The 24,271-nt window shown below is 33.2% G+C and overlaps 1 protein-coding gene across 2 annotated transcripts in view; it reads left to right on the top strand.

The window, feature by feature from the left end:
• The first annotated feature begins 1,088 nt into the window (after positions 1-1,088).
• The window catches only part of LOC129946318 (uncharacterized), a 246,616-nt gene continuing 223,433 nt past the window's right edge, over positions 1,089-24,271 (top strand). The window contains exon 1 of one of the 2 annotated variants that reach the window (XM_056056453.1): positions 1,089-1,768. The gene's annotated coding sequence lies outside the window, so the exon portion shown is untranslated. The remainder of the gene's footprint in view (positions 1,769-24,271) is intronic. The other variant, XM_056056452.1, reaches the window with a different exon arrangement.

The raw sequence follows: 24,271 nt of genomic DNA, 5'->3' as shown, positions 1-24,271 counted from the left end.
TCTTATAGATTATAAATTTTGCATTGATTTGAATTTCGTTTTCGAGTTTTGTAAACAAAATTAATATTTTTGTTATAATAAAAAAAATTAAATTTTTGATCATCAAAAATCATCATCAATTTGATCATTTGGTTATCGAAAAGAGCTTGCACAGAAAAAGAGGATTATTGAAATCGGTCCTTTAGTTCTTGAGAAACCTTAAAAAAAAATAGGGTTTTATAAGGGATATCCTTCTGGAGAAATACCAGAATATGTTTCTCTTGTAGAGAGAAGCCAAATTAAGAACACAACATTTAGAAAATAAAGTTTTTTCAAATTCTAAATTGAGTGAAAACAAAAATTTGGGTTGTATTTGACAGTAAAGCGCTTTTTGGTGAATGGCGTTAAATTACTAAAAAATCTTTGAGGAAATCTTTACTTATACAACTTGACTGTATAAGCTTTATATACATATATAGGTATGTTAAGTGTGTGGCCAACACCGCCCCCTTCCCCCTTCAATTAAAAGTCTGGATCCGCTCTGGTGTATAATTATCAAAGATATTTCCTCTCCTTAGTTTCTACTGCAAGAAAGTGAATTCTTAATACTTGAAGCAATATCATCATACATGCGTCTCATACCGGCAGAATGTTCTTTCAATTAGAATCACCAACCCACCTCCATCCACCTTTTACCCAACAACCGCTATTCTTTTTTCCAACTATAACTCCAATGTCTAATCCACCTCAACGCAATTCAACCTCAGCCAACGCCAACTACTTTTCTTTAGTCACTTCTCACTTACACTATTCCTACTCACCATAGAAATCAGAGTATTCTCATATAGTTTCCTTGTGCCACCGCGACCGCCCCCACTCATACACGACGCGACCGACACTACGACGCGACGTTGTCAGTCGTTATTCCATTCCAGTCGCAAGTCGCAGATAAGAATTCCAATCCAAATCCAGTCGACGATGTCGGAGAAGACGAAGTCGCCCGCTGCCAGCCACTATAGCTCACAACAAACACTACTTTAAACAGAATAGCAGCAGCAGCAAACAACAACAACAACTAAGTATACGATTATACGATGAGGCATGTTGCTCAGTTGCTGTTAGGTTAGCTGTTGTTGTTCCATGCAATTCAATCGAATTCAACCAATGAAGTCCACAAGTGCGCCTTTTGTATCCAACGGATTCAGTTTAGCTTCAGCTCTCCGATTGATGTTGTTTATTCTTATTCGTCGTCCGTCGTTCCGTTGTATCGTCCGCTGCCGAGTGCTGCCACCGCTGCCGTCTTAGTTCAGTTGCGTTTCATCGTATAATCTTGCGTCGTATTGTTCGTCGTTTCTGTTTTTCGTCTCCTGTGAAATTAATAAATTTTCAGTGAATAGAAAAATAATAAAATTATAAAATTTAACTCACCGAATAATAAATAATTTATTTTAAAACAACATATTGCAAGGATTCATCAAAACACCACCGTCATACATCGCATCCTTTAATCTCTTTTGCTCTCGTACGAGTCCTGTCGGTATACATCGGTTGTGAATTTTGTTTGTTGTGTTGCGTTGTTTTTGAGATACGCGCCCGCGCATTATAGTTTCTTGATTGTGTACAGTGAGTGAATTTAATTGACATTGTCAAATATAAAAAAAGAAAACTACGTATATCCTGTTCGAGCACAGAATCCTTGTTGTCATAGCAACTTCTCTAACTATAGTCCTTCTTGGTCTTCTTTGTGTGTCTTGTATAAAGCAGGACAAACATCAAATTGAAGCAGCAGGTAATTCACAGTAATTTTCTATTGTTGGTTTTTCCTTATTTTTTATTCTGGCCTCAAACTGTTCCCTTATTCATTTATCCTGGTTCCTTTTTGTGGATGGTGCAATCGATTTTATTGTGTATCTTTTCGGTTGTTGTTTTGTGGTGTGGATGCGGACAAAAATTGGACAGAGAAGAGTATAAGAGATGTTGAAGAAGATTATTGCGTTCAATCTATTGACAGCAGGACAGGTTATTGTTGCCAGGTTGTTTGGTTTCCAAATGTCTAGTTAGATTAGGTTTTCCATTGGTGAAATAAATTAAATTGGTTCCGATTTAATTTAAATAATTTATTTTTATCGACCAACTTGCAGTACCATCATTTTGTATTTTTCTATACCAATGAAAAACCCCAAAAGATTCAATTTTTTGGTTTGAAACAAAAATTCCTCTGTTTTAAATAAATCTAATATTTACTTACTTCACTCAGATTTAACTGAAAAATAACATCAAAATATTGGGCTTGAGCTGTTTCAAAGCCTATAATTTCTCAACCAATACTAAATCTGCAAATAATGAGCTTAAAAACAACTGAAAACAAGAGAGGCTGGGATGCGACCCACACTGATAACTTCCCATCCCGTCTGTCAATTTGTCTTTCTTAAAAATTTTAAGGTTTTCGTATTTTGTTAAAAAAGTTATCATTTGAATTATTCTTAAAAAATTAAAAATTACCAAAAATATTTAGCATTTAATGAAATAGTTTGATTTCAAAATCTATTTTTATTAACGGATTTTTTATTAATTTTAGTAGCATTTCTTAAAAATTTGTATTTCTTATATAAACGAATACAAATTGGATGAATGAAATTAATTTGAAGTCAATATCTTCTATTGTTCACGAGATATCGAAAACCAAACATCAATTTTTACCAAATTTGAGTATACTATTTTTTGAAGATTTTATTTTTTTGTAAAAAAAATGGACTGTTGGATTTTTATAAAAAAATTACTCGAAACAACATTTTTAGTGAGATGAAATAAGTTTAAAGCCAATATTTTTAATTTTTAAAAAGATATTTGAGCCAAAAATCAATTTTTAACAAACTTTTATTAATTTTTGTTTAGGTTTTTATTTTTTGATAAAAAACTGTCTCGATTTTTCTAAAAATTTATCGAATATTGAAAACAATATTTCATAGAAGACGAAATTAATTTGAAGACGTAATCTCAAATTTTTAAAAAGATATTTGAAACAAAAATCAATTTTTAACAACTTTTGTTAATTTATTTGTATGTTTTTAATTTTTTATAAAAGAAAATGTCAATTCGATTTTTCTCAAAATTTTACTGAATGTTGACAATAATGTTTTCAAAAGATAAAATTAGCTAAAAGCTAATATCCCAAAGTTTAGAAAAGATATTAGAGTCGAAATTCGATGTTTACCAACTTTTAATATAATTTTTGTTAGGATTTAATTTTTTGTAGGAAAACTGTCACTTCCATTTTCCCAACATTGTACCAAATGTTAAAAACAATATTTCTTATAAGATAAATTAGTTGGAAGCCATGATCTCAAATTTTTGAAAAAAAAAAATAAAAAAATATAAGTCGAAAATTATTTTTTACCAACTTTGAGTAATGTTTTTTTTAAGTTTTTATTTTTTATTAAAAAAAAACTGTCAGTTTGATTCTTGTCAAAATTGTACCAGATGTTAAATACTTTGTTTTGGAGATAAAATCATTTTTTTTTACGTAAAATTTTTGAGATGACTTTTTTTTTAGTTTTTATGCATTTATAAACAAATCAAAGATTGGATTTTTTTTTTCAAAAATATACTTGTTTAGTATCACGTTACAATCATAATATATGGTTCGATTGTGTGGTGGCTTGCTCTTAGCAAAGCATATAATATTGATAAGCTAAAGAAGGTTCAGAGAAAAGCTTGCGTGGGCACCACAGGGGCCATGCGTACTTGCCCAACGGACGCCTTAAACGTTATTTTGGATCTTCTACCAATCGACCTTTTTATTAAATACATAGTTTCCTGCAGCGCTATTAGGCTGAATGAATCAAACAGATAGTTGTCAAAACCTTATGGTCACAGCAACACAACAAAATTGATTCCCTCAGATATTATCTCGGTAGACACTGACTACTGCACTCCTACTTTGAGCCTTAGTAAGGGTTTTAAGATTATTTTCCCATCCAGAGAAGATCGGGAGGATGACATCGTGTCGATAGGTTTCGACACAACCATATTTACTGACGGCTCAAAGATGGAGTGTGGAGTTGGTTCTGGGATCTTTTCTGAGTCTCTAAATGTAGCTAAATCCTTTAGGCTTCCTGACTTTGCTATCGTTTTTCAGGCTGAACTGCTGGCAATAAGGGAGGCATGTAAGATACTTAAACAACAAAGCCCAAACCAAAACCGAAATGCGGCTATCTTTACAGACAAACAGGCAGCTGTCGAAGCCATTAACTCGGCCACGTCCTCATCTACGAGTACATTGGTCCAGCAATGTCGCGAGGGAGCCTGAATATTAACCTCGGTGTCACCCTGATCTGGGTTCCGGGCCATAGTGGTATCGTGGGAAATGAACGGGATGACGAGCTAGCCAGGCAAGGATCGGCCCTTCATAGCTCACTTGCGGAAATGGTTAACATTCCTCTTGGTGCTCTGAAGGGTAAAATCTTTTCTATCTACCAAACTGAATCAAACCGAAGGTGGAGCAATTTACCCAACTGCATTATATCTAGGAAGATATGGCCCACCTATAACAAAACCCGTACAAACGATCTTCTATGCAGGCCAAGGCAAGACATAGCCAGGATTGTTGCAGTTTGGTTTGAACCGGACATTTTCCTATAGGAGTTCATGCAGAGAAGTTGGGTATCTCTTACAACACCTTTTGCCGTAGTTGTAGTGACCAAAGAGAAACTGAAACGATAATCAATTTCCTCTGCAAATGTCCTTGATGAGCTATCTGAGACAAAGATTAGAGATCTAATCTTTTTTCTCAATGCGACCAAATGGCTCTAACATAATCGCTATGAGACTTCTCTATAAATCTTTCCCTTTCTATCGCAGGTCAATTGAGTTTTTGGTATCAAAACGGTGCACTACATCGCTAATTGGATCTCAGGCTAGGCTGCCTTGAGATCGCCATTTCTGCCTACCTATGTACCTATCACGTTGCAATATATAATTAAAAATTGAATTCAAGTCTCTAGCGTCATTGGTTGGTGAGATATTTAGGCTTAACCAAGATTTTCACCTTTTTTTTTAAACTGCTATAGTAAGAAACCAACCATGCAATTTTCTTGAGAGCCCTTTCTGGATAATAAATTAAGTGGGGCAACAGTATATAGAGAGCCAGGGCCTAGTGACTTACAACTTTCAACCACTCCTGTGTGCGAGTAATTGCAGGGATGGCGGGGACCTACAGTTTATATGCCGAATCCGAACGGCTAACTTGAGAAAGCACTTTTTCATGACAAGAATTACTCTTGGACAATTTGTCAATTCCTCACAAGAGGCAGTACCCGTGAATAAAACTTTATATGGCGCGGCAGGGATCGAACCCAATACCTCTCACATGACAGTCCAACGCACTAACCATCATGCCACGGGTACTACCTTTTCTGGATCTATATGCTCTATTATCTGTATAACAACATTTATTGGAAGTCGATATCTCTACTGGTTCTTGAGATATAGACGACGGAAAAAATGTCGTGAACGTACGAACGTACGTACACGCGCACGCACAGACATCGTTCGAAAAATCTTGTATTACGATTCTAGCGACATGAAACGTCGAAAAATGCGAACATTTTCAATTCGACAAATTGGAAGCTTACAATAACTTCCTTTGGGAAGTTAAAAAGAGGCTGATAGCTTTCCATTGTAGCTTATCGACTTTTGTAAAAAAAAAAAGTTGTAAACCGGATTTTTCTAAGAACTTAACTTAAAGGTAACAACAAAAATTTGTACATGATAAAATAATTTGAATGTCAATAAAAGTTTATGTTCCCAAAATATTTTTTTTTTCAGTTTTTAATTTTTACCAATTTTCTTACCTTTTAAAAAATGTCGATTTAATTTTTCTACAACAAAGCTATGTTAGCAACAATATTTTTTTATAGAATGAAATAATTTTGAGCTCAATGCCTTCATTCTGTTCTCAAAATATTGGAGTGTAGAACGGTTTTTTTTTTAAATTTTTGTGTAGTATTTTCTGTAAATTTATATTTAAATTACTGTCAATTGTGTTTTTTTTTTTAAATTGTACCAAATGTCAAAGGCAACGGTTTTTTAAAACCAAATTAGTTTCAAATCAATGTCTTTAAGTTTTGTGAAGATATTTGTGTCGAAAATTAATATTTAACAATTTTTATTATTTAAAATAACTAAACAAATTCTTCTTAACATTTAAGAGATGTCAAAAAAGTTTTTCTTTCATGCATTAAAGTATTTTGGACGTTATTTGACAAATAATTTTTAAACATTATTTTTTTTTTAATTTACAAAAAAAAACGTTCACTAAAATTTTTTAATATTTACCAATTTTTTAGCTTTGATAATTCGTCATAAAATTGGGTCAACCAAAATTTCTTGCCTTTTTTAATTTAATTTTTCAAAAACCGTTTTAGTACGTCTTGATATTATTAGCGGTAAAATCAACACTTATTTAAAGTTGATATCTATGCTAGTTATTCAGATACATCCAAATACAACTCTCTAAAAACAAGATTCTAGGGACCTTGAAACGTCAAGAAATATCAACATTTTGTTCTAAAATTTGGACTCACTAACTTACTTTAGGTAGCGTTCCTGTGTGAAATTGGGCTTCACCCAACAAACAAACAAAAAGCTCGGGCCCTAGCTAGATGTCTGCAGTTTCGCCTGATCCGCGGTCTTCCTCTACTGTGCTGTCTTGTGGGTGTGGATTCGAAGACTTTCCGGACCGGAGCATTGGTTTCCATGCGCTCTACGTGACCCAGCCATCTTAGTCGTTGGACTTTTACCCTTCTAGCTAAGTCTACGTCGCGTCGCTGTACAGCCCGTACGGCTTGTCGTTCCATCTTCTCCTCCACTCCCTTTCGATGCATACGGGACAGTAAATCACACGAAGAACTTTTCTTTTGAACCGACACAAGGTGCTTTCATCCGTTTTTGTCATAGTTCATGCTTCTGCACCGTATAGCAGGACGGATATAACAAGTTTGTTTATAGCGACACTTTGGTCCCTCGAAAGAGGACTTTACCACTCAATTGCTTTCTTTGCCCAAAGAAACAGCGGTTAGCAAGAGTTATTCTGCGTTTGATCTTAGCGCTGGTGTTGTTTTCTGCGTTTACAGCGGAGCCTAGGTTGACGAAGTCCTTGACTGCCTCAAAGTTACGTCTGTCAATTGTGACGTTTTTACCAAGACGTCGGTGTTGTATGCCCTTTCTTGACGACATCATGTACTTTGTTTTGCCTTCACTAACCGTTAAACCCATTTTTGCTGACTCTGCCTCACTAACTCACAAAAGCCCCATTGACATTTCGGACTTGGTTACAATAATTTTTAAAAGTTTATATATAAATGGCGCCCAACGTTAAATTTAATTTTGTGTTTTATTTGAAGTAAAGTTAAAGTAGACTTTTAGTAATTGCAACTATTTAAATAATGAATATAATAAATTATGGTAGATTTAGTGATGTAATGGGTAGTACGAAGGATCTTCGTCCTAGAGCTCTTAGTTCAATCTATTCAATGTCACAGGTTCTGCATTTTGTGGAGAACTGACAAATCCACAATAGTCGGTTCTTCTTGACATTACTCGCACACAGAAATGGTTGACATATCATTAGACCCTGTTTCTGCACGAGCAATAGCGCCACCAAATATATTAGTTTAGAAACACAATTTAAAATATTTAATTTTTCAGAATGTAATTCATATTTGCTGAAAAAGTTCTGTAGTCCGTACTAAAAATTCTTACTCCGATTCTTACTCCGAAAATTATCAGCATAAATTAAAACATAAAATTAACATTTTAGAAGATTTCTTGTGCAGAAACTTGCAACTCTTAACCATTCATATAACGACTCTATCATGGAAGCAGTAAGTATTAGACAATTTTTCAAATAAGGTGGCTTTATCCGAGAAAAAAATTAAAGGCCTGCATATTTTCCAGTTAAATGGTATCGTCTGAAATCGTACGTGTTCCTTATTTATGTATTTTTAATAATTCACCAGAATCACATTCCAAAATTCTAAAATATTAAATGACAGCTCATAAATAGCTTCCTGACAAATATAGGATTTCATTTTAATTTATCTAGGTTAAAGAAGTCTTAAAAGTGCTTCTTGTGGGTAAAACAAAAGCTTGGCAACATGAAAACACATAAGGTACCTTTCAAACCCACAAACCAAAAAAAAAAAACAATTCTGTCATATTTTTATCTGTGACTTGCAAAAAAAGCAGCTTCTAAAGGTATCCATATTTTGTTTTGGAACAACTTATGTTTCATTTCTATGACAAAGATCCTGATAACGTTGAAGATGACAAGGGTTTGTTTGTATACCAATATACAGCTCAGGTGCTGCTTCCCCATTTATTTCATCGTCGCCGTCGTCGTCGAAGAAAAATTGAAAACGTAGAAAAACGCTCCTCAATCATAGGTACTTTTTTGTCCCGTTCTCCTTTTTGGGGGATTCAAAAAACACCACAAACAATGACTATTTTTTGGTCTTTATATTCGTCTACCTTATTCTGTATATGCATCCATCAGAAATATGGGTGACTTTGTGCTTATAACGGTATAAAATATACACAGGAACAGAGATAGGAGAAAAAGGATGTTGGTGACAACAAACACTTTGTGTGGAGTGTTTTTTTTTCTTCTTCTTCTTCGTCCTTTTTTGTTGATAATTTAACGAAAAGAATGTCAATGTATATATTCCATAGCGCAGATATAGGGAATATTCTTCAACATCCTTCGATGTCCTTGGTTCGAAATAACCATCAAGGAACAAAAAAAAACTGAGATTTGTGTGCACATTTACGCGACAACATTTGAAAAGGAAGCTCTGTGGATGGTCCTTCATGAGTGATGGGTACCTTACCTATTCTTTGATGCATCATCCTTTTCCTTTTTGTTACCATAAAATGCTGTACCCATAAAGAAAGAGAAGAAAAAAGGATATTTTACAAATAACGAGAAGTGAATTTCACTAACGTCAAAGAGACACTTTGACAGTTATGAAGGTTTGCCTCTAATGAAGATGGGTTTTGTCTGTTTGACAATGCTTTGAAGGTACATCATCTATCTTGTCAGCTCGTATAGGTAAGGTAGGTACCTAAATTGAAAGATTTTCCTTTTCTATATCAAATTCTTCCTACAAAATAATTGCACTGCAATTTAAAACGGTCAAGGTTGCACGACGACGACGACGTTCGTCTTTATTGTACGTATACCTACCTTCCTCAATGATGATGGCGTTTTTCATATTTTTGCGAATTTAAATTTTAATTGCTACGAAAAGTACAATTTTCTAGAATTCTTCTTGAAAACATACATTTCTAAATTTGTAAAAGAGATGAAAAATACATCGTATTGAAAAGTTTGTGTGCGCACACTTAATTGCAAACAATTAAAATTAAATGTTCTCCATCATCAACATCAATTACGAGCACATACCATTTATTTTATCATTGTGTTGAAAACATCTTTGAAAAACATTTCATTTCATTTCAATTCTATTCATTCAAAATGCTAAATCAACCATCTTAATTTTCTCAATCCAAAATGTTCGCTATTCTGTTGTTTATTGTTCCTTGAATTTCGATCTTTTATTTTGCGTATTTTCTTATGCTTATTTTTGAAAATGAAAATTATATTATGTAGGGGAAGGTTTAATTTTGAAAATTACATAGACGTTTTTGCTGATTTACACGCAACACTCATGTTTACTTATCATCGAACTGATGGGAAAATTCCAAAAAAATTCAATTGGTGAAAAGTTGTTTAGTTTTACTTTTAGCTGTTTCGCTCGTCAATCATCAATTTATTATTTTTGAATTGAATTTGGATCTTCTTTGAAGTTTTGGTTTTGACGAAAACCAAAGCTTTTTTCGAATTTTTCAGAGAAGAACCAATATTTTCATTACAGCATCGTATCGTTGTTTATGGAGGAAATTTTTGACGTTGAAAAGATTATTTTTTTAAAGCTTTCAATGACGTGTTAGAAAATTTAGCACTGGTGTTTTTTTTTTTCAAATCTCATAAGTCATGATAGTTAATTCGACAGAAGACAGATGATAGATGAAAGGTGACAAAAGTGAATCCAGCGTACTTGATTGGACCATACCGGAGACAGCTGTCATATGGATAAATGTACTGATGTCTTAAATAACGACATAAGCTAATTTCAAACATGTCGCTGATGAAAATGACGTTTCAGATAATATTGTCACATAAAATTGTAAAATTTCAAAATTGGAACAGTTTTGAATTGACAGATCTGACAATATTGTAAAATTTGATTTTCTCTTTGCTTTCCTTGAGAAAGAAATAATTACATTAGTAATTTAATAGTTTTAGAAGATCAGTGATTTTCATTTTTCATTATTTATTATCAGTTGATTTCTTTTTCTCATTTATTAAAAGCAAAATACAAAATCCATAAATTTTAATTAAATACACAGAATTTAGAATATGAATATAGTTGGTTGCAGATTCGTTTCACCAGCGTAGTTTGGGAATCAGTTGCATTTGTACATTGGTTTTATTTTTTCTTCCCCGTTAGTAAAGGTAACAACTGTTCTCTAGTCAACACCTTCTGGATATAACTTATTTTGATAACCGTCACCTTTCTAGCTGTTATCTTTTGACATTTGACAAATAAATACGACACTACTTTTACAAAAACAACAACACAATGGACTTATAAAAACAGCGAAAATTGCGAATTTCCAAAAGTTGAAGAAAATTCCTGTCAAACCTTAATCTTGTTATTAACTTCCCATAGGAAGTTATTGTAATGTATCCGATTTGTCAAATTGAAAATTTTGACGTTTCTCGACGTTTTAAGGTCCCTAGAGTCGAAATAAAAGATTTTTACATACGTCCGTACGTTCGCGACTTTTTTTTCGTCGTCCGTAGCTTAAGAACTAGAAGAGACATGGACTTCAAATAAATTTTGTTATACAGATAATAAGGCAGAAAGGGCTCTCAAGAAAACTGCGTGGGTGGTTTTTTTTTTTACCATAGCAGTTTGAAAAAAAGGTGACAATTTTGGTTAACCCTAAACATCTCATGAACCAATGACGCCAGACTTGAATTGAATTTTATATTATATATTGTAACGTAATACAAAACAAGTATATTTTTGGAAAAAAAATCCAATTAACGTTTTTTTTTTTTAATTATAAAAACTAAGAAAAAAATTGTCACCTCGAAAATTTTACGAAAAAATATTGTTTCATTTCCAAAACAATTTCTGCAACGAAGAATAATATTTTTGACATCTGATAAAAATTTGAGAAAAATCAAATTGACAGTTTTTTTTTTATAAAAAATAAAAATCTAAAAAAAAACATTACTCAAAGTTGGTAAAAATTGAATATCGATTCAAATATCTCTTCAAATACTTGAAATTTAAGCTTCAAACTTATTTTATCTTATAAGAAATATTGTTTTAAATATTCTGAAAAATGTTGAGAAAAATCGAATTTACAGTTTTTTTTTACAAAAAATAAAAACCTAAACAAAAAATTAATAAAAGTCGGTCAAAATTGATTTTCGACTCAAATATCTTTTCAAAACTTTGAGATATTGGCTTTAATTTACTTTTATCTTTCAAAAACTATTATTGTCAACATTCGATAAAATTTAAAAAAAAAATCGAATTGACAGTTTTTTTTACAAAAATTAAAACTCTAAAATAAACAATACTAAAACTTGGTAAAAATTCACTTTCGACTCAAATAGCTTTTCAAATATTAAAAATATTGGCTTCCAACTTATTTTATTTCACAGAAAGTATTGTTTTCGATATTCAGTAATTTTTTTATAAAAATCTAACAGTCCGTTTTTTCATAAAAAATAGTACGCAAATTTGGTAAAAATTGGTACGAGTACATATAGACAAACTTTTAAGCAAGACAAATCGACAGACGGGATGAGAAGTTATCAGTGTGGGTCGCATGTCAGCCTCTTTTCATTTTTAAAATAATAGACAGTGGATAAAGCAAAGTGTTTTTTAAAACTTTAAACATATGTCACTTTTCAAGTGATTGATGTCAGTTTCGACATCAATCACTTTTGACGTCTGTAACTTTTTACATCTGTCGCTTTTGGCATCAATCACTTTTGACGTCTGTTACTTTTTACATCTGTCACTTTTTACATCTGTCACTTTTGACATCTATAACGTTTGACATCTGCCACTTTCTGCTAATTTTGACATCTGTCACTTTTGACATTTGCAACAGTGTGAGTGACAGTGGTAATTTATTTGTTTGATTCCAGAAATATAAACTGAAATCAAACAAATAAATCACCAAACCACCAAATAAATAAATAAATAAATAGATCAATAAATAAATAAATACATTAATAAATAAATAAATAAATAAATAAATAAATAAATAAATTAATAAAATAAATAAATTCTGGAACTTTAAAAAGAAAATATTCTCATATTAAAAAATAAATTATTTGAATTTTAGAATTTCCAAAAGCTCAAATAATATTTTAAAATAAGATCATATTCCCCTTTATCTATTGCCATTTCTTCTTGCTCAGTTTTTTTCTTTAAGCTAATTTTGCTCACATTTCTTAAAAAGTTTCTTGCCAGGTAAGAAATCATTTTTTTTTTAAATTTTAAATTTAATGTTGTCACTCCCGGAAATTTTTGGCAATGAAATTTTTGACGATCGAGGTTGTATTTATAGAAAAATATGAACTTCAAGGCTTACTATAATTTTCATTTTTAAAATAATGGACAGTGGATTCAGGAAAGTGTCTTTAAAATTTTAATTATATGCCATTTTGCAATTCTGTCACTTTTGACATCTGTCAAATTTGACATCGGTCACTTTTGACATCTGTCACTTTTGACATTTGTCACCTTTCTCATCTTTTTTTATAGGCCAAATTAAATTGCTATTAATAAATTATGATACTTTAAATGGTGTGCTTAGTATTCATAAGGTGGAGATGCTAAATTATTTTATATCTACAGGGTCAGTCAAAAGTGACTTCGTGATTTAAACAAAGTGATGGATTTGCAATGAGCAGCAAGCTTCATGCTCACAGAGCCATTTGGTGGGGTTCAGAAATTAAATCAGGTCTTTGGTTTTCATCTCGCAAAGCTCTTCAAGATCTTTAATGAATGCACTTCCGAAGCTTAACAATAACATTCTAGAACAGACCAGGGGAGGATATTTACAGAGAAAGTGAATCACAGTTTAATTTCATGTTGAATTTGGCATTGAGTTTGTTAGGGATACCGAATCTTGCTGTTGCCTCTCCTATGGGCCAGAGTCCGAATTTGCCGAAATATTGAGAACATTTTGCCCTTCAAAGCTCCAAGAGGAATATTTTCCCTTTCTGCAAGTGAGCTATCGTTGCCAGGGCACCTTTTTAGCACGTTCATTTCCATCAGAGTGAAACAGAGGTTGATGTTGAGAATGAATAGTTCATCCCGACATTGTTGGACCAGTATAGAGGATGATGTGACCGAATTGATAGCCATAACAGCCGCCTACATGTAAGTTCAGATAGCGGTGTTTTTTTTTTGGTTTGAAATTGATTTAAGTACTTGGTATGCTTTTTTAAATGCTAGCAATTCCGCTTGACTTAGACACTTAAGGACTCAGAGAAGATTCCCGACCCAACACTCCATTTTTAACCCGTCATGAAAAATAGTGGTATCGAAGTCTTTCGTAACTATACCATCCTCCTAATCCAAAATTAAAAATTACTGAGGTCTTATTCAGTCGTTGTCTATCTCAAAAATATCCGCTGGAATTAGTTCGTTAGTGTTGTCATGTCATACAAAAAAACAATGAAAGTTAGGAGATATTGATTTTCGACTAAAAAATCTTTTCAGGAATTTGAGATATTGGCTTCAAATTAATTTTATCTTATAAGAGATTTTGCTTTCAGCATTCAGTCAAATTTTAAGAAAAATTAAATTAATTTTACAAAAAATAAAAACCTAAAAAGAAACAATACTAAAACTTGGTAAAATGTACTTTCGACTCAAATAGCTTTTCAAAATTTCTTGAAAAGAAACTATTTTTATCTCACAAAAAATATTGGTTTCGATATTCAGTAATCTAATTATAAAAATCCAGCAGTTATTTTTTTTTTCATACAAAATTCAAATCTACAAAAAACATTATTCAAAATTGGTAAAAATTGTTTTTCGACTAAACATCTCGTTAACTAAAATACATTTTGAAATTTCATCATAGGTAAACATTTTAAAATTGTTTAGAAGAATTCAACTGACAACTTTTTTAACAAAACACAAAAACCTACAAACTTTTTAAGCAAATCGACAGACGGGATAGAAAGTTATCAGTGTGGGTCTTCCCCAGCCTCTTTTTTGAAAACGTAATTTGTTCAATCTCAAAATTTTATCCCTCATTGGAAAAACCTATGATCTTAGTATGGGCGATTGTCAGATCTGTCACGTTACAATATTTTTCGATCTGTCAATGTTCTGAGAATAGCTGATATGAAGGTAAATAGCAAAATGACATTTCCGACAACTCTGTGCTTAAAGTCTACTTTGAACATTTTTTGAATACCCAGATTTCTTTATGAAACGTTTTTAATCATTTAAAAATGTTTTTTCTTCATATCACGCCCCTGAAATGTTTTTACTCTTCGTTTTACTCAAAACGATCGGGGTTATTTTTGACGAGGTTCTTATACAAGTTCTGAACACTCAAAAATTGTCTGTTAAGCAAACGAAGTAATACAACATGAGTTTGTCAAATCAGGCTCTGCTCAGTTCGTAATTTAAGGACAAGATTTAAGATTTGACATTCGTCTGTACTTGACTTTAGATTTGTACTCAAGTGGATTCCAAGCCATAAAATTGTTCCCTGGACTTATAAAAGTGATATGAAAAAATATATTGGATACACCTAATTTTAAAGAAAATGGATATGTCTCTGAATCTTAAAGATAGGTTGCAGACAAAAATAAGTTCAATAAAATATTGATAGTTGTTATCATTAGCTTTGTTCAACCATCTGTTCTATGCAGGTTGAGGCGACTTAATGGATACGTTGCGTTGTTTTGACAGCATAATTTAAATTCTAGGTCTGTTCAATTTCCTGAACCCAGTGCTGAGTACTGATAAATTTCAGAGAATTTTATAGAATATTAGATTTAAAATATTAGTTTTTTTTGTTTGCTAGAATTAAAAACTGTCAGAATTGGCATCATTAAAATGTGAACATAATAACCAGAATGTTGTTTGATTTTAATTCGACAGACGAAACCTTCCCATACTTAGTTAAAAAGAAGAATTGTTCGCAAATTTCAAAAGATCTTAAATTTGTTCTAAATCCTAACATTAAAGTTTAAAACACAAAGTGTCTTCGAATAGTACTTTGACATTTATAAATGGCGAAAAGGGTTTGTTTATAAACTTTCTTAGGCGCATTCATTGAATTGCTTATAATTATGACACGAAAATGATGATTTTTAAAGAGGATTTACATAAATTTATAGTGATGTAATTTTGACAAATATTTAAAATATTTTAAAAAAACGTATTCGATACTATGTTTTTTATCTCGAAAACGCTCAATTGTACATCCAAACTGATAAATGGAATTTTGTTTTAATCAAAAAGGACATACAGATAAAAGTTTTTACTATAGTTACTTCCACTTATTAGATGACACATTCATTATTGTCCTTGATGCTGATGACGTAAGTTGTCAAAGTTCTCCACCTCTCGGTTCCGACCCCCTCTGAAATAAGAAAAAAAAAAACAAGAACCATTAATCACATTCATTTGCACAAACGATAACAACTTTGATTGCCTTCAGGTGTGAAACTTGGAATGAAACAAATTTTTGGGCAGACTTATTTATTGCTTTTTTGTTGAAGTTGTTCTATAGAGAAGTTCTACAGCCTGGCCAAAAAAACAACAAAGACGTTTTTTTTCTTTTTGAAAAGAACCCACATCAAAAACAAAATAACATGATGAACAAAAAAAACAACAACAACAAAAAAATAAATCCCTCAAAATGAAAAAAAGAACTTTTTCTTTAGATCTTGTCTTATAGATATATTTAGAAAGGCAATTGATGGAACAATTCAACTCCAGCATTCCAGCATCGGAATGAGAATCAGAATCAGCATCATCGGTATAGTTATAAGAGGTCAGAGAACTTTGGGGGATCTGCGCACTTAGAAACAATCCCATAAGCGCCCCAGGGCGGCTTTTTGGATGAAATATTTCAGTTTAACACAAATAATTGTTTTCAAAGGAGCTCAAGCAAAAAACAGAAAGCAGAAACGTTGCCCTTGCCATCGAAAATGTTGCTCGTTGTCTTCGTCACCGCCACCACTTATTGCCACCGCCACTGAAACCGCCACCTAACCGCTCGTTGTTGAAGCTTAAATGATTCTGTGATGTTGGATGATGTTTCGGTTGCCACGAGATGAATGAGCTGCAGAATATGGCTTTCTTTTGTTGTGCGGTTTTCGTTTAACTATGATGGAACAATGAATTTATTACTTACAGAGAGACAACTGCTGAACTGACATTGCCCCATTGTCAGCTTAATGTATAGTCAGAGTCAGAACCTCCATCTCCATATACGAGCAGTCTTCCATTTCTTCAATTTCAGTCAGTCTGTGGTGCGGCATGAGGCTGAGGATGAGACTGAGAGCTGAGCGCTGAGGCTGGTGCGGCGGCATTGTTTTGCATTAAGTTGGTCTTGGTCTTGATATGTACTCGTAGGTAGGTTTTTAGTTAGGTACGAGAACGAGAGTACATTTTGGAAAAGGAAGAAAACTTTTTTGGCTGAATATATATGTATTTTTTTGTTTTCCTTGCTTGTTTGAGGATTGAGGCTCCTTTTGTCTGAGAATTGACGTGCCAGACAACGACGACGGATTCGCAGGCTTTTGATAGATGGAAAAGATGAAATAATCAGATAAAGTGAGAACAATTACTTTGCCACGCTCGTGTTTTTTGTCTTTTAATAATATTTTTTTGAGTCAGAGTCAGAGTCAAAGCAATGGCAAAAGGCATTCACATCGACTCGACATCAGCCCATCAGGCTTCATTTTACGGACTTATTTATAAAGCTTTTTAAGTAAAAGATAAGAATGAAAAATGCTGTTTGTCATTTATATGCGGGTAATTGTCTGGCATTCTGGTTGAAAGCCAGAACAAATTATATTTATGACGAAATATACAACTCAAATATATAATAAATCTTAACGTTCAAACAAACATACGTAGAGTTAATGTACTTAATTCATTTTTCTTTATGAGCAGAGGAGATTTAGGGAAGAAAATGCTAATGGTATTATACAGAAATGTCCTTATTTTGACAATAAAGTTATGTTGGTACTTACTTACTTATATTCATGCACGTAAATGGACGTGATTTTTATTTCTACTTAAACTTACGTAAATAAAAAAGATTAACCATCTTGGTTAATTGAAAATTAACACTAATTTAATAAACTTAAATTATTTGTTTAAATCATATTTTGTGGAATTGGTTTGGAGATAAAACGAAACCACTTTTCAAGTTAAAAGGAACAATTTTTCAGAGCAATATTTGGAATAAGGTTATCTTACATTTTATTGGGTATTAGGAAAATTGGTCGAATTTGAACATTCACTAGGAAAGGTCTTGAGGATAGTAAAGTTGTAGTGACATCCAACTAAACTTCTCTTTTTTCTGTTTGAAACCAGGTGCATTATGTAAAAATCTGTTAACCTTACGCAGACAACATTATTTATCAATTTATTACGATCATTACAAAAACGTTTCTAGGGAACTGTTGCCATTTTCACTGTTATAGAATTGATATTATAATTATGGACATGTGTAGTACCCGTGGCATGATGGTTAGTGCGTAGGACTTAAGGCACACTCTTAACAATTACAGTAACATGCGCTGGCCTCGTTTTACCAACACACTATCGAGATAACTTCGTTCGAGTGACAAAGCCCCACCAAACAACAGAAACCTGACAAATACAGAAATTGATCAACATTTACTACAGATGGACGAAACAATAAAGCGAACGATGGAACGGACATTACCAAAGTACAAAGAACAGGATTAGTTGAACGCTTACAGAAACGCGACTATTGACGCCCTAAGCACAAGAGTGGCTTACTGACAAGACTCAAAAACTTGTACAGACGACTGACAGACCCACACGACTTGGAGGTTAGGACACTGAAGTCGACAATAAAAAATGTCAATCTGTTGATTAAGGAGAACTACAGGTTATCAATTAACAAGTACTGGGACCGCTAGATCCGGTCAGTTAATTCCAGTGACCATAGTATATTCCCTAAAATCAACAAGATATTCAGGAAAAGAAACGATAGTGACCTTCCGTGTCTGAAGCTTCAAAGAACTGAAGAGAACAAAAACGTACTTAGGATAGCGCAAACAGATCCAGAAAAAACCATCTTTGACGATGACTTTTACATAATTGAAGATCCGAAGGAAAATGTGGAGGAGGTGGGAGCTGCTTTCCAGCAAGTGTACAAGGTGAATTTTAGCATTCGCCCCAACCACGATCTGGAAAACAGAGCCCTACTTAATCACTTTTACCTTCGAAATGATATGACAAAATGGCGATAACGATTCCTTGGCAAATGCCATAATCGCCGAGCAAACGGGACCAAGTCCCTTGTTAGTGGCGAAACTTGAGCTTCAGCTCATCTTCAACTCAATAAAAAACAAAAAGTCTGCAGGTGTCGATGGTGTATATCCAACGTTGTACTAAGACATTTACTGATGGAGGCAATTGGCATTTATACCACCCTTTTCAACAATGCACTGAATTGGAAGACCGCTGTGGTTCATCCTCTCCCGAAAAAGCTATAACCCGTGAAATCTTCGGTCGATAAGTCTTCTTCCGAGCATCAGCAAAGTTTTTTGAGATCATCAATAGGACTCTGACTAAGTGGGCTGCGGACAGCAAAATAATTCCGGATAAACAGTTCGGGTTCAAGGCGGGTCATGGCACAATTCATGCTGCGTTTAAACTCGTTTCTGATATCCAATGGAATAAATCCAAACAACAACAGGTGCTGTTCTGGTTGATTTGGAAAAGGCCTTTGACACCGTATGGTTAGAGGGTCTTTACCTAAAACTGAGCAGGCTTGGCATAAGCAAGCCATTATGATATGCTTAACGGTAGAAAGTTTGTTGTCAAAAGTGGCAATGTAACTTCTACCACAACATTCTCAATTAAAAATGGTCTTCAACAGAGAGCGGTGAATTCACCGATTCTCTTCAGCATTTACACCAGCGATCTGATAAGTAGTCTTAAAAAGGCAACTGCGTACGACGACGATCTAATTGCGTACAGAACGGCCCAAAGGTTGAGGTTATTAAGATTCTCTTGCAGCGTGATTTTGACAAGATTCAGCGATATTGCGACGACTGGAAACTGAAAATAAATGTCCAGAAGTCGGAGACAATTCTGTTCCGGACTCCGTTGGCTAGGGCCACGAGGAATACGTGCATGAATTGGCGCAAGATGGTCATCGTTGATCTTCACGGGCAGCCATTAGCGAGCAAAAGTGTAGTGAAGTACCTCGGTATCTGGTTAGATCAGTATTTATATTTCGACAGACATATAAATGCTGCTCTGACCAGGGCCAGAAGAGCCTTCAATTGACGAAACGGCTGTTTTACAGCAGTCGGCTGGACCCCAGAGTGAAGGTTATTTGCTACATGGCCCTCATACTGCCAATGATCGTTTATGGTTGTCCTGTGTGGTTCAATGTTGCCCCTTCCCAGATGGAGAAGTTTCGGGTTTTCAAGCGGCAGTGTTTACCACGCTGTACCGGCCTATATCGAACAGCCGAATCTTCTTACGTGCATTACTATTCCAACGAGGTCCTATACAACGGGGCACGAAGCAACAGAATTGAAAATTTCGTGATAAAACTCGTTCGAGGTCACATTGCAAGAGCTATGTTTTCGACCAACAATTTAATTTTCGGGACGTTCTTGAGCGGCTGCATTCCACCAGAGGCATTCCTCTTTTTAGACAGATGCTGTCTGATAGAGGATAGATTGGCAGTTCCGCTAATTTACCACGTCAGACGACAAACGGTTTATAGGCGACTCCTGTACAATCGGGACGTCATGGCACAAGTCGGTGAAAAGCTCCTTTGGTTTAGTAGGGCTTTGTCCGAACGGGACCGAACTGATAGTTTGAAGCAGGAGAACCTGTTTTGGTGGCTTCAATCGGCACTTGATAATTGGTAGTCGGGATGGGGTTTTAAGCTTTGACTGGCTTACACACTTTTTAATAGTTTTAAGTAGAATAGGCATGGTGCCAAAGTGCGTAGGATTGTCATGCCAGAAAACGAAAACATTTCACTAGTCTAAAATTGTTGTCAATATCACAATTTTCTAAAAATTTAGTGCCTTCAAACAATATTAAGTTTTGTAACAAGATTACACCTTTAGTGCTTAGCAAAAGTGGTTGCATTTTTGGTATCATTTGAAAATTGTATCTTAGTTTTCGAGTGTTTGTGAGTGAACGTTTGTGTTCTTCATAGTGTTTATTAGAAACTGATTAACTAATATCAAAACATAAAATGACAAAGGTTTAGAACAAAAATACAAATTTTTATAAAAATTTCTGAAATTTTGTATTTACTTCCCTATTTTAGAAAACGATAAAAAGTTAAACAGATATATCGGTCTTGTTTTAAAAAATATAAAATTTAAAAGTGCATTTTCTGAATTAAATAAGTTTTTTAATCTTTGAAGGCCGTTCAAGACTGTTTTTTAAATTTGTTCTCATTTTAAATACATTAAATTTGTGTTTTTGTTTTTTATATGTATGTATGTTGAAAAAATTCAGGTCTTATATATGAAAGTCGGTTCGAAATTTTTTGAAGCCTTAAATGTTTTGAAAATTTTGTATTTATTTCCCTTTTTTATGGCAAAATTAGTTTTGCCGTAAAACTAGTTTTGAAGAAACTCAATAAAGACAAGAATTAGAAATTATATTGACAATAACAGGAATAAGAATAAAATTCTGAAAAAAAATTAATTTTTCTCAAAAATTAGATGTAAATTAAAAATATCGTTTTTTCAATTTTGTTTGTTATTGAAATCCCAGATTAAAGGAATTAGAGCTCATTTTTCGTCTTTTAGGGCATTTGCATTAAAAAGTTTGAAAAAATATAAGACTCATCAGATTTCTTGAGTTTTAATTATATAAAGGGTGAATTTTTAGCTATTTTCTTCTTGGCGAAACTGGTTTAAACAGCTGACGCATATTTCGTGTTTTGTTTCACTGTCAAACATCTTAAGTTTAACCATGAATCGTCTTACAAAACAACGCTTGCAAATTATTGAATTTTATTATCAAAATTTGTGCTCTGTTGAGAAAGTTCAGCGCGCGCTTCTTCCATTTTTTGACCAGTTTAATCGACCCACTGAAGCGGCTATTCGGGCTATTGTAACTAAATTTCGAACCATATTTACATTGTTGGACATTACGCTTACGTAGAGTGCGAACTGAAGAAAATGTAGCAGCTGTATCACCCAGTTTTAATGATGACCATCAATTATCAAGGATTTACCTGTGATGCCTTTCAACATACAGCTGATGCAAGAATTGAAGCCGTACAACCGTACTGCAACGTGAAATTTTTGGTGAATGGGCTCTTGGAAAGTCGGGCAAAGATTCACTTTCTTACCGAAAAATTGTGTTCAGCGACGAAGCTCATTGTTGTCTCAATGGGTACGTTAATAAACAGAATTGTCGATTTTGGAGTGAATATCATCCAGAAAGATTGTAAGAGCTATTATCCACAAAAAGTCACAGTTTAGTGCGGTTTATGGGCTGGTGGCACCATTGGACAATACTTCTTCAAAGATGATGCTAATCGTAACGTAACTGTGAATGGTGAGCGCTACCGTGAGATGGTATCAAAATTGCCCAAAATGCAAGAGCTTGACTTGCGTGAAATGTGGTTTCAACAAGACGGGACGCGCAACAATTGACTTATTGAGTTCGGTGAACATTTTATTTCACGTTCGGGACCGGTCAATTGGCCGCCTACCGATTGCTATTTACCGCCCTTAGACTATTTTTTGTTTTTTCAATTGACGCATGGGAAGACAACATTGAAGCACTTATTCGTGAAACACCGGCCGAAATGTTGGAAAGTGTGTGCCAAAATTGAACTAAGCGAATGGAACATTTAAGGCGCAGTCAAGGTCAACATTTGCATGAAATAATCTTCAAAAATTAAATTTTATAAACCGTACTATCGATTAAATAAAAGTTTCTTTCATTTTTCTGAATTGTTGGGGTTTTTCCAAATATGTTCACATATCTTTTAAAAAATCAAACTTTGTTATTTAAAAAAAGATGCGACCCACACTGATAACTTGCCATTCGTATTCGTCTATCGATTTTTCTAAAATCTGAACAACATTTTTTGAAAGTTTTTATTTCTTATAAAACAAAATATAATTTTTATTTAAGATTTTAACTAAGACACACACATACAATGACATCTCTCTAAAATTCTTTGACTAAGATTCTAGGAACCTGAACAAAAAATTTCAAAATTTTCGATTCGACAAATTAGACAGATTACAATAATTTCCTAAGGTAAGTTAAAAATTTAAAGTTATCGTAGCAACTCAAGATTGCCGGGTCTTTAAGCTTCCTTTTAATCGTCTTCAAAAAGGGCTTACAAATTATATTTTAAAAATTTAAACTTTCGTCATTCAAAATAGCCTTATTTTGACAATGAGCTATCAGGAGAATTCATTATATCAAAATATGGCTATTTACATTTAACAATTGTCATTTCCATTTATTTTGTATTCACTTTGACATTGACAGTAAAGAAACTTGTTTAAGGTTATATTCGCATTATTAATCAATTGTGTCCTGTCTCAAAACTTAGAAACTCATAATTTTTGTTTATCCAGAAATGTCAAGACCGTATTTGACTTGATACAATCACAATATCTGCCTAAATTCTCCCTTGGGGTAGCAATAAATTAACATCCACCTAATTTTAATTAAAACATTTGCCAAAAGGAGGAACAAATATTCCAAACGCATACTAATGAGAATGACAATCATATACAAATTGGTATAGATTCCTATATTTAATTAAGTGAGTAGAATTAACATATTTTTCGTATTTCTATAATTTTATTAAAAAAAAAATTGAGAACAAAAAATAATCAAAATTATTTCAAGGACATCACGAGCTTCTGTTTTGCAAAAAAGAAAAACAGAGAACGTATTTTTTGTTTGGTTTTTTAATCAATGGTTCGTTTGTGTTTTTCTTAATTTAATTGGAAATCAACTCTAATGTACACAGGAAGAGTGAGAAAGAGATAAATAACGAGAAAGCTAGAGAGAGTCATAGTATGTAGGTGTATTTCTATTAATTTAAAAGCTTTCTAGGACCTATAGTGGTTTCTATACCTAATACTGTCATCGCGCATCCGATTCTCAAAACTTCTCTGGAAAAAAATATATATATTTCCAGTAAAAACAACAAAAATAGAAACTGCCACCGCTGGCTTCTGTCCCCCTCAGCATCACCGCCACTTCATTCTTCTTTTAACATTATATCTTTTTTTGCTAAAATTATCTTCCATTGCTCTCGGTTCCTCGCATAATTTCCGTCCTAGATTCGTTTTCAACTTCAAGTTATTTTTTATTTTTTTTTCAAAAACATTGTTATTTTATTTTTTTTTTTTGTTTTTTTATATTCTGTTTATTTATTTATTGTGTTTTGTTTTCTTTTTCTGAGGAAAAACAGCGATAACGTTTGACTATGATGGGATTCCCTTTTCATCCTTTTATTTTTGTTTGTTTTGTATTTTTTTGTTTACTGCAATTGAGTGAAATTTATGTGTTGGTGGTGTGTGTTTTCTTTTGGCTTCTTTTTCTGGAGATTCAAAATGCTAGATTGGTTTTGGTGCTGATTCAGCTGTTAAGAGTTTATTTTGTCTTGTTTTGTGTTGTTTAATGTTATTTATATTTTCTTAGTTTATAAACAAATATTGCGTGTCTTTCATTTAATTGTGTATATAATGTATGTTGTGTTGTTTACACATTGAGTTTGCAGATTGTTTTCTTTTCTTTCTCAGAAATAGAAGAAAAATCGGAAAATTTTGATACTGAATTTGTATCACAACAAAATTTGGTAAAATCGATTAGATTAAAGTTATGTTGGTAGGTAAAGGGATTGGCTTTGTTTAGATATGGACAAGGACATTTTCACA

Source organism: Eupeodes corollae, chromosome 2 (genome assembly GCF_945859685.1).
Source record: "Eupeodes corollae chromosome 2, idEupCoro1.1, whole genome shotgun sequence".
Taxonomy (NCBI): Eukaryota; Metazoa; Arthropoda; class Insecta; order Diptera; family Syrphidae; genus Eupeodes; species Eupeodes corollae.
This window is presented reverse-complemented; position numbering and strand designations above follow the sequence as displayed.